Below are 12,404 nucleotides of genomic sequence, written 5' to 3' on the forward strand. Positions count from 1 at the left end.
TGCAGATTTAGGAACTCAGTGAGCTCGAGAGAGGAGCGGAGTTCGATTCAGGATTTAGGCACGGGTAGCAAGATTGGCAATTTATAAAATCAACCTTATAATTCCATCACTTAGGTCCCCTTTGGGTTTGCTTCTTTGTTACGGTTGTCTTTCGATTGTCAGTTGCGGTTGTTCCTTTATTTGCATTCATAAGCATTAGTTAATTAATTTAGACTTCTCACACCTTATTTCAGATTAAATAACATAACGAACAATAGTAGCTTTAGGTTTACCCGATCTCCAGGGATACGACCTTGATACTCACTAGTGCTAGATCGCATCGATAGGTTCACTGCCTTAAGTGTAGGTTGCATAAGTGCACACATCAACAAGCTTTATAAAAGACACTGCAAGTACTCAAGTAACCAAATCTGTAAAAAGAGAAAATACAGAAAAGTATACATAAAAGAATACGCTAAGTTGAAAATCCGAAAGGGCGTCTTAGGCAAAAATATAGTCTGCTAAGTTGAAAATCCAAAGGGACAGCTTAGGCAAAAGTTAAGACATTAGCTTGCTAAGTTGAAAATCTAAAATGGCAACTTAGACAAAAGTTAAGGCATAAGAAAAGAAAAAGAGATTTGGTTGCTATCTACATGAGATTATCATAAAGCCAATTGTCGTTGCACAAGTATCAGTATAGTCCTTATGAAGAAATATTCAATCCTCAAATGCTTGAGTTATCCCTAGATCTACACTTTCTGTCGTCATCATGACTTTCGGATCTTTGATGTGAATCAATTACATGTGCCGGAAGAGTAAGAACTCTCAAAGTGTTGATATTGATGGGCACCAGAATGCTTCCATCCAAACTAAAGGATGATTTTTAGAGATACATTACATGTCATACATAACATGCATATCATGCACCCTCATTACTTTTTGCTTAGTGTAATCTCTGTACACTTGTATATGTACCACTAATCTGTAACAAGAAAATGAATAAAAGTTCGATGAGCGAAGGTTCACAAGTTTACAACCTGAAGCGGAAGATGATTAGCTCATTCCCCGAAGTGGAAGATCAGTTCACTTCCCGAAGCAGAATATTATCATACATCTCCAAGTCGAAGATCATAAGCCTATTCCTAAAAATGGAGAACTAGTTCAAGTTCTAAAGAATAAGTATACTTCTTAAAGTAGAGATTATCAAGCTTACTTTCTGGACTTGAAGATCATCAATTTATATTCCGAAGCAGAATAATCATATATCCCATAGTGGAATACAATTAGTGGAAGATCATTGGTGGAAGCTCACCGACCTATTTTCTGAAAGTAAAGAATCAATTCTAAAGAATTGATACACATTCCAAAGTGGAAGTTATCTAAGAGAATAAAGTACATAGTAAATCATAATCCGAAGCGAAAATTACAACATAATTAAATCCTAAAGCGGAAAGTAATCAAGAAGCTAGAGGGAAGTCTCTGCAAATTCAAATCATCGGACGTGGTTCCCAAATCGACGAGCGTGGTTCCCAAATTATCGGGCATGGATCCCTAATCAAACATGTATGGTTCCTAAACTATCAAGCATGGCTCCTAACCAGACGGGCGTGGTTCCCAAATCATCGAGCGTGGCCCCCAAATCAGACAAGCATAGTTCCTAAATGAAAGGTTGTGGTTCCTAAATCATTAGGCATGGTTTCCAAATTAACTGGCATGGTCCCTAAAATCATCAAGCATGGCTCTAAGATCAGCGGACATGGTTCCAAAATCATCGGGGTGGTTCTCAAAATTAGACGAGTGTGGTTCCCTAATCATCCGGCGTGGCTCTCAAATTAAATAAATGTGGTTTCCAAAATCTACGAGTGTGGTTCCTAAATCGGACATGCATAGTCGTTTAATCAAAATGGGCGAAGTTCTCAATTAAAACAAGCGAAGTCCTCAAACACACAAGTAGGCGAAGTCCTCAATCTAAGCAGGTGAAGTTCTCAATCTAAGCAGGCGAAGTCCTCAACCAAAGCAAGCTATACCCTCAATCCAAGTAGGCAAAGTCCTTAAATCCAAGCAGACAAAGTCCATAAATCCCTAGTGGAGCGAAGTCCTCAGATCCCAAGCAGACGAAGTCCTCAACTCAAGCAGGTGTGGCCCCACATTGAATCAATAATCAAAGTTTGAGCTTACGAGGCATAGCTTCTACGGCTTACATATCCTTTTGCTATATCTTTGATGTCTATGATTTGTCTCTATTTATTTAATGCATTTGCATGCTCATAAATTTTGAAAAATCGGGGGCAACTATCAACACCCATTTTTTGGATCTAGATATCGAGGGAAAAATAGAAAACCCTTTGATGAAAGTTATTACCTTCTCGAGTCACAAGAGGTGAAGGACAAGAAAATCTAAGGCTAGGGTCGAGGTTATTTTAGCTGGAATTACCTTTTGAAATCAATTTGGACCTAATTGTTAGAAAAATTAAGTTTGAATATCAAAACTGTTGTTTTTACAAATTCAAGGACCTAACTGCAAGTGTTTTATAAACTTTCCTGTGTAGAGCCAATCGGCTCTACAAAGAGCCGATCGGCTAATACATAGCACCAATTAGGTTTCTGCATTCTAATGTCATTTTTTGTGATGATTTCATGTCTGGATACAGATTTTAAAAGGTTTCCTTGACAAAAATCATCCTTTTAATCGATAATTACTTAAATTTTAAAAATAAAATGAGATATAAATCGATATTCCTAAAAATCTATTGCTTTTTTAGGGTTTCCTTTGAAACCCTACCTCTATAAATAAAAAGAGGTGTTTAGGATTTTGGGAGAGGAATCAAGAATTGAAAGTTGACAGTAAGTGAGATTGACACATTAAGAAAGAAAATATAGAGAGAAAATCCAGAGAAAAAAGAAAGAAAAATATTGTCGATCTAAATTGATATTAGAGGATTCAAGCCACTAAAGAAAGACTGGTTTTAAGAAACAAGCCACTGAAGAAAGAATCACTTTTGAAAACTATTTCTAAATCAAGAACAAATCCAACACTAGATTACTACCTGGTCTTTGACTTAACTTCATCCTCATCGCCTGAGGTTCACAAACCCAACATTCATGGTGATAACTTGAGGGTTCCTTCAATCATACATCCACCATCATCATAAGATTGGTTTCTTCTTTCCTTTTCTTATTTTCTTTTGATTATTTATTTTTAGAAACATGATTAGGATTTTGATTTATGATAAGTATGATTAAATTAGGAGTTTTTGATGAATATGCATGATTATTGGATTTGATTCCGATAATAAGAACTTAGGATTTTAAAATATGATATTTTGCTAATTAAGGATTTAGATTTAACTAGAAACATGTTATAGGATTAATATTTAGATTTATTTTTCTATTATGATTACATAATTAAACCTATTAAATATGATTCTCCTGATTGATTTGCCATCTATTAGTTTACTGCACTTAGGATTTTTATCAATTTAGGGTTTGATCATTCAATTGACTTATGTCATCTTTATTTTAATATTTTTATCCTATTTTCTTTTACTTTAATTGATTTTAATGTCTATACATGTGAAATTCAGCTCTAGAAATGCAAAATAGTATTAAAGAATCGTTAAAAGCTAGCCTGGAACCCCAGAGCTGATCGACTCAGTGCAAAGCTAATTGGCTCTACGTTGAGTCGATCAGTTGTTCAAGCTAGCCTCCAATTTTTGTGTTCTTTTTGCGATTTTTGATGTACTTTTAGTTTCTGTATAGTTTTTAGGTCGTTTCCTTTTCGCAATCGTTGTTGTAGGTAGGTTATAATAGTTAGGCTTTACTTTCTGCTTTATTTTGTTTATCGTATGTTAATTAAATATGCGATTACATGATTGATTAATTAAAATGGGCCACATAGACTTGGGCTTAATACTGGACGCGACATGAATATGGTACTTTAATAGGTTAATAAACATTAACTAGGCCTAAAACCCCAAAAATCTAAGTAGACTTAGCGGGCTTTAGAATGCTTAAAAGGTCTTGGCTTCTTGAAATATATGGATTTTTAGCCTTGGTCACATCATCCCCCCTCTTCAAGTTAATTCGTCCTCGAATCAAAACCTTCATCATAGTCAAAAGGAGACAAGTCAGCAATATTAAAGGTAGCACTAACACCATACTCACCAGGCAAATCTAGTTTGTAGGCATCGTCATTGATGCGCTCTAGGACATGAAATGGTCCATCTCCTCTTGGCAAAAGTGTAGATTGTCTCTGGGTTGGAAAATGCTCCTTGCGCATGTGAACCCATACCCACTCACTAGGCTCAAACAACACTTCCACTCGCTCTTTATTGGTTTATTTTGCATATTGTTCATTCTTTCTTTTAAGGTTTGCATGCACTTTTTCATGTAGCGCCTTCATAAATTCTTCCTTCTTTTTGCCATCTAGATTCACTTATTCAATCAAAGGTAAAGAATGCAATCTAGAGAAGCGAAAGGACAAAAATTAGTAGAAGAATGCACATTACGATTATTTACAAATTCAATAAGCGGCAAGTAATCCTTACAAGATTTCTAATTTTGCTTAAACATGGTCCTAAGTAATTAAGACAAAGTTCTATAAACTACTTCGGTTTGGCCATCAGTTTGGGGGTGACAAGTAGTAGAAAATAAAACTTTAGTACCCAACTTTTCCCATAAAGTTTTCCAAAAGTAGCTCAAAACTTGGCATCCCTATCAGTAATGGTTTTTATCATACCATCTAAGCGCACAATCTCTTTAAGAAAAACAAACATGCAATATGTTGTGCATCATCGGTTTTAGTACAAGTAATGAAATGTGACATCTTAGAAAACTATCAATAACAACATAAATAGAATCATGCCCACGCTTAATTCTAGGTAATATAAACACAAAGTCCATGGAAATATCAATCCAAGGAGAACTTGGCATATGTTAAAGGCATTTATAAACCATGTGGTTTGGTCTTAGGCTTGACTTGTCTACACATAATACACTTATCATAAATTCTAGCAACATCCTTTTTCATGTTAGGCTAATAAAAGTGATCATGTAAAACACTTAAAGTCTTAGCAATACCAAAATGACCCATTAAACCACCCTCATGGGCTTCACGCATAAGCAACTCACGCATAGAACATGTAGGCACACACAATATTATTCTCTTTAAACAAGTAGCCTTCATGCCTCTAGAATTTATCAAACAACTTTCTCGCATGCTTGATACACTTTGCTAAAGTCATTATCATTTTCATAAAAGCCTTTAATGTACTCAAATCCTAATAACTTGGCATCTAGAGCAGTAAGTAATGTGTACCTTCTTAAAAGTGCATCGGCCACAATATTGTCATTACCTTGTTTGTATTTAATTACAAAAAGAAAAGACTCTATGAACTTGCTCCACTTCGCATGGCGCGGATTGAGCTTGTTTTGCCCTTTAAGTGCTTTAAGGACTTATGATCCATATGAATCACAAATTTTTTCTGCTAAAGGTAGTGTTGTCACATCTCCAAAGCCTTAACCAATGCATTTAGCTCTTTATCATAGGTAGGGTACTTCAATGCGGCTCCATTTAGCTTCTAGGTTGTTAGTCACCCTTCTTTCATCAACACGACACCAATTCCTAAATTTGAAGCATTGTATTCAATTTTAAAAGTGTTAGAAAAATTCGAAAGAGCAAGTAAAGGAGTAGAAATCAACTTTTCCTTTAAAATCTTAAATGCTTGTTCTTGCACCTCCCACCATTTGAATCCCACACATTTCTTGATAACTTTTTAGTCAAGGGTGCGGCAAGGGTACTAAAGTCCTTCACAAATCGTCTGTAGAAGCTAGCCAATCTTTAAAAACTTCACACATCACCAACACTTGTAGGCATCAGCAACTCCTTGATTGCCTTGACCTTTTCCTTATCCACCTCAATTGCTTTTGCACAACAAGAGAACATAAGAAAATAAGTTTATTTATGCAAAAATCACACTTTTTGAGGTTAACATACAAACACTCCTTGCACAAAATATCCAAAACCATGTGCACATGTTCCAAATGGTAATTTAAAGACTTACTATAAATAAGAATATCATCAAAATAAACAACCATAAATTTACTAATAAAAGCACGTAAAACATGATTCATTAGTCTCATGAAGATACTAAGTGCATTAGTTAAGCCAAATGGCATCACTAACCACTCAGACAACCCATGTTTAGTCTTAAAAGAAGTTTTCCATTCATCGCCTTCTTTCATGCGAATTTGATAATGCCTACTTTTCAAATCAAATTTAGAGAATACGCTAGAACCATGCAACTCATCTAACATGTCATCTAATCTAGGAATAGAATGGTAATATTTTATAATGATTTTGTTGATGATGCGACAATCAACACATATACGCCAAGTTCCATCCTTTTTAGGCATAAGTGGGACATGTACGACACATGGACTCATGCTTTCTTTAATGCAAACTTTACTCAAGAGCTCTTCGACTTACCTTTGAAGTTCTTTTATTTTCTTGGGATTACTACGATAGGCTGGCCTATTTAGAATTATTAAGCTAGGTATAAAATCAATTTGATGCTCAATGCCCCTTATAGGTGGTCAACCACTTGAAAGTTCATCAGGAAAGACATTCTCAAATTCCTGCAAAAGATACACAAAATATCTAGGCAAAAAAAGGTTCAATTAATTAGTACTCAAGCGAGCCTCTTTGTATAAAAGTACAAATATAGGCTGCCTCAAAAGTAAAGCTCTCTTCACATCTCTTTCTTTTGCATAAAAGATCCCTCTTTATTTTCCACGCTCAACTCTCCTTTTACATGGGCATCGCTCTCTTTCTTTTTATTATGTATCCTCTCATTCTCTCCTTTCTCTGCTCATGTCTCACACCTCTCATTCTTTTCCAGACAACTCTCCTTTTTCTTAAGCACCTTTTCTTTTTCATGCGCTTTCTCTCTCTCTCTTATTATCAAAATCTTCATATACTTCCTAAGGGGTTAAAGGTATAAGGCTAATAGGCTTATTATGCATAAAGAAGAATACCTATTTGAAAACCCATCATGAATGACCTTCCTATCATGTTGCCAAAGACTCCCTAAAAGGATGCAGCTTGCATGCATAAGCACTACATCACATAAAACCTCATCTTCATACTTGCCTATAGTAAACACCACTCTTACTTGCTTATTTACCTTCACTTCTCCACAATCATTCAACCATTAAAAGGTGTATGGTTGACGATGCTTTAAAGTAGAAAACACAGGTTTCTCCACCAACAAGGTGCTTGTAATATTGGTACAACTTCATCCATCAATGATTATATGATGCACACCTTATCTTTCACTTTGTATCTAGTGTAAAAGATGTTTTCTCATTGCACTTCCTCTTTTACCTTGGCTTGCATTTTATAGCTCGACGTGCTACTAACATTTCAACATACGCAGGCACTTGCAAGGACTCATCATCACTTGCATTTTCTAGTTTGGGCATCTCATCTTCTTCACTCTCATTGATAACTTCACCAGTGCCCCTAAGGTACATAGTACACTTGGTTGGACATCCCAAGCATCTAAAATATTTCACATCCCTTATTTTAGTTGTTTGACCCTTGCTTTTCTCCTTTTCTTTTCCTTTGACATTTTCTTTCTTTATCACCTTTGCTGAAGTCTTTGGATTTGTTGAAGTACTTGTCTCCTCCCTTCCGATTCGACTTCTATGTAGAAGTAGTGGAGGACGAATTATTCTTGGTGCTTTTACACTTCATTTGTCTCTCAATTTTGACCGCCATGTGTAATATGTCTTCCATGTCAACATAGTGATGTAGTTCCACTAAGTTGGTAATGTTCTTATTTAGTCCATGTAGGAACCTTGCTATAGTTGCCTCGTGGTCCTCCTCAAAATTGGCTCTAATCATCGTCATCTCTATTACTCGGTAACTCTTCTACACTTTTAGAGCCATATATAAGACTTTGAAGTTTATTATGCAAATCTCTATAATAATATGAAAGAACAACCTTTTTTGGCATGATTTTGCTTCATCTCCTCCCAAGTCTTAATTAGTGGCTCTGTATTCATCATCTACTAGTTATCAATTGCTCCCACCACACTAAGGCATAGTTGGTGAACTCAATAGCGACTAATTTGACCTTCTTTTTCTCAGACTAGTGATGGCACTTGAAGATGAGATCTACCTTCCTCTCCTACTCCAAGTATGCTTCAGGGTCACTTTTGCCTTGAAAGCTTGGAATTTTTATTTTTACACTTCTTAGCTTGTTGTCAAGCCGTGCATGTCCATATCTCTCCAAATTAGATAATTGGTCATCATCTTCTTGATCGTCTCAGATTTTCTCTCTCCCATGGAATTGATTGTTACGTGTACTATGCTCCCTTTGTGTTTGAGATTTAAACTTATCAAATCTATCCACAAAGTCACTTAGTTGGATGGACTTCATGTAGAGTTTCATATCTATATGCCCTTCCTCACTTTAAGTGCCCTTTGCTTTATCTTGAGACATGTTGTATAACCTGCCCAACGAAAAAGAAAACAAAAGATACCTTACCTAGTCACTCCCTAGTGTATTTCACTCCTTTAATGGAATCGCTCGTGTTTTTCGGTCAATTTTAGGCTTTTACCCTCTATTGAACTCACCACTCGCCTTTTACTACTTAAATTTCTTTATCTAAGTTTTTATAGAACTAAGAGAAGTAAACAAGAAATTGCAACAAACTACTTATCAAATCAACATAAGAACTTAAAAATTTGAACTTTTAAAATTCAAATACAATAAACAAGTATCAAATAAAAGAAAGTATTCAAATGAAGAAGACTTGATTAAAAACAAAGAAAAGTAATGTATAGGATGCCACAATTGTGAAGGAATGGGTAATAAATGGGATTAAACAAGGAATCACGTTTTATAGTTACAAGACCACTTCCAACTCACCTTTTATGTACCAAACAACTTCTTCCTTTTTTATTTAACTAGGTGTAAACTGAAATTGCATGAATTCTTTTTCTTTTCTTTTTGAATATAGGCAGAATTAATAAAAGAACTTGCTAGGATGGTATTTTTCTTGAATCCAAACCCTTTAACAATAAGAAATCAATTTTCAGCCTTTTGATGCAACAAATTCGCTCTTGAATGAATTTTTTTAAATAAGATAAAGAAATTGAATCAATAAGAAAACAAACAAAGAATTGAAAATTGGATAAGTAAGCCTGATTTGAAGCTGAGGCTCTAATACCAAATGATGTGAACTCTATCTATAGAGAGATAGAACCCAAATCGAAATGGATGCTAACTTTAGGATCACAAAATTCAGATCTATGATGATGGAATGAAAACCCTCTGATTATAAGGAATCAAGAACTTTAGTTATAAAAAGATGTATGTTGCCATAATTTCAAAAGCTTAAAAGATTATGTTTTGAAAATTGATAAAATAAGGAATTTGTAAACAATGCAAGAAAACTTGAAAAGTTCACAAAGAACAAAGTAAAAAAATAACTCTCACTTTATTGATAAAGGTAGCCGAATACAAGGTATTTATAGATCTCCTATAACCCCAGAATGACACTAGAAAAGGAATAAATCACTTAGAAAATAATAGATTACTTCTTAAACTAAATAAGAAATAAAATAAAAATTTCTAAATAGCTAACAATCATGTGTCCCCTATAATTAAGCTAGGAAAGATGAAAATAAATCATTTAGGGAGTAAATCATTACTTTCTATACAAAACAAAGTGATGCGTACTAAATACGACTAGCAATCTATAGGCAAGTGCACCTATCGAATATAATCTAGCTATGACAAGTATCAATATCATATCCCACGGGAATTGAGAAACTACTGCTACTACACTATTCCTATTATCTAACCAATCAAAAGGTGGTGAAGCTTGTTAACTAAAAATAATTGAGAATGCAATTGAAAGCTAAATTTTAACAAAGAGAATAAGAGTTGAAGAAAGACAATAAGATGAGTTAACCAATTGGGGATCACTTTAGCTAGTCGACTTACAAACAATAAATTATGAATTGATTGATTAAGAATTGTGATTTGTGGATAATTTCTTGAATGAATTGGCTTCTCTCTCGAGTTAACCAATTCCTAACCCTAAAGATCTAAAACTAGAATCTCTTCCTAACAATCGATTTTAGAATAACATTAATCTCTAAATTACCACTAATAAGAGTGTCTAGTTTTATTCTAATAAGCTATTACACCTATCTCTATGATGCAAATCACCTAATCACACAAGCAGTTGTCCAAACTCAATTGAATTTCTCAATTACAAAGGAGTTCTCAAATTGATTCAATAATGAAGAAGAAACAATAAATTTTATTATACTTGAATAAAAACTACAATCTTAAATAAATAATCCAATCATTTAAGCACAAAGTGATCTGTTGTCCTCATCCAGATATGCATAGTTGAGATGCTTTGGGAGCTCTTTCAACTCAAGGACTAGTGATTCCTCAAGTGATGGCCTCAACTTCTACATGCCTACCCTATCAATCACAACAAACTTATCAGTATTGTTGTTTGGCTCATTTGCTAACAGAAATTTAAGCTGCTCCAACACTTCCTCATTTGACAGCTCATGCTCATCTTCAATTGGCAAAGTAACTTACAGTGGGTCTCCAACCAATATTTCCTGCAACTGTGTCGCAACAACATCATCAAGTACATTAATAGCATACATAGCATCATCATGATCTAAAGATTGCCTCATAGAATTATTTAAGTCAAAGGTGATAGTCTCATCCCCTACCCTAAGTTTAAGCTTTCCATCATAAACATCTATATTTGCCCTAGATGTTGCAAGAAAAGGTCTACCTAGAATTAAAGGTACACTACTCTCACCATCCATGTCTAAGATCACAAAGTCAACAGAAAATATGAATTTATCTACCTTAACAAGCACATTCTCTACAATACCCTTAGGATACTTAATAGTCCTACCAGCTAACTGTATGCTCATCCTAGTGGGTTTAGTCTCTCCCAGCTCCAACTTGGTAAACGGGTTGTACGACATTACATTAATGCTAGCTCCTAAATCAATTAAAGAATCACTAATAGTTAAGTCACCTATAACATAAGGGATAGTAAAACTCCTTGGATCATGTTTCTTTTCTGGTAACTTGTTCTAGAAAATCACTGAACATTCCTCATTTAGTGTCACGCATGCCAAGTCTTCAAACTTTCTTTTGTTGCTAGGAATCTCCTTTAAGAATTTCGCATACCTAGGCATCTGTGAAATAGTTTCAATAAAAGGTAAGTTTATGTGCAGTTGTTTAAATATATCCAGAAATTTACCAAATTGTTGCTCGACTTGTGCCTTCTTCAACCTAGCAGGGTACGGAATTTTGGACTGGTATTCCCTCAGTGGAATCTTATTTGCCTCTTCCTTCTCTAGTTCCTTCGCCTTGTTATCTTCAGCCTTTCTACTTGAATCTATGTATGCATCAACATCATTATTAGACATAGGAGAAGAACCAAGAATATACTTCCCTCACTGCAACGTGATTGTATTCTGATGGGAATTGTAGGTTTCATCAATTAACTCCCCAATAGCAAAAATACTATGATAAGTTGAATTAGAAGAAAACTAGAAATTACCAATTTAATCCACAAATTCGGATCGTTCAAAGATTGAAGTAAGAAGATGGATGCTACTTAACCTCTTTACCAACAAGGATAAAGATACTAAGATAGACTTTGAATTTCCTCTTATGCCACAAACAAGAAAGTTTAATAAATAACAAGAAAACAAAGATCTAGATTTTGACACCACAAGCTAGAATAAAGCTTGATAAGTCACAAAGTACAAGCAAGAAATTAAAGATAAAATTTCTCACAATTAAACTCAAACAAAGTTATAATTCATATATCAAATTCAATCATGTTCCAAAAGAAAGAAAAGGACTTGTTTATATAGAGTACAAGTCCATGCACACACTACTAAAATAGACTCACACACATAGGATTACTTTTACTCTTAAATGACCTTAGTAACCACTACCCACACTAATAGCCATTACTTGGTATTAATTACCCTATTAACTTGTATATGATTGCTCTTAATAACCACTACCCACATTGATAGCCATTACTTGGTATTAATTACCCTATTAACTTGTATATGGTGTCTACATGTAACCCTAATTGTCATTAACACAAAAATAAGTTAAATATTATTCCTTGGGCCTCCATGGATGCCTTATTGGGTTGAAATTCTTGGGCTTTCCAAATGTCCCTAATTAAACCCAATATGGCTTGTTGAAGCTTCTTGGATTTGGACCTTGTGATTGGGCCTTCTTGTACTATTAATGGATCTTGGATTTCTTTAAGCTTTGAACTTGGATTCACATCATTCCCCCTTTCTTCAAAAGGATTTGTCCACAAATCAGCTCCATCATCTTCAT

Source organism: Ricinus communis, chromosome 8, assembly GCF_019578655.1.
Source record: "Ricinus communis isolate WT05 ecotype wild-type chromosome 8, ASM1957865v1, whole genome shotgun sequence".
Classification (NCBI taxonomy): Eukaryota; Viridiplantae; Streptophyta; class Magnoliopsida; order Malpighiales; family Euphorbiaceae; genus Ricinus; species Ricinus communis.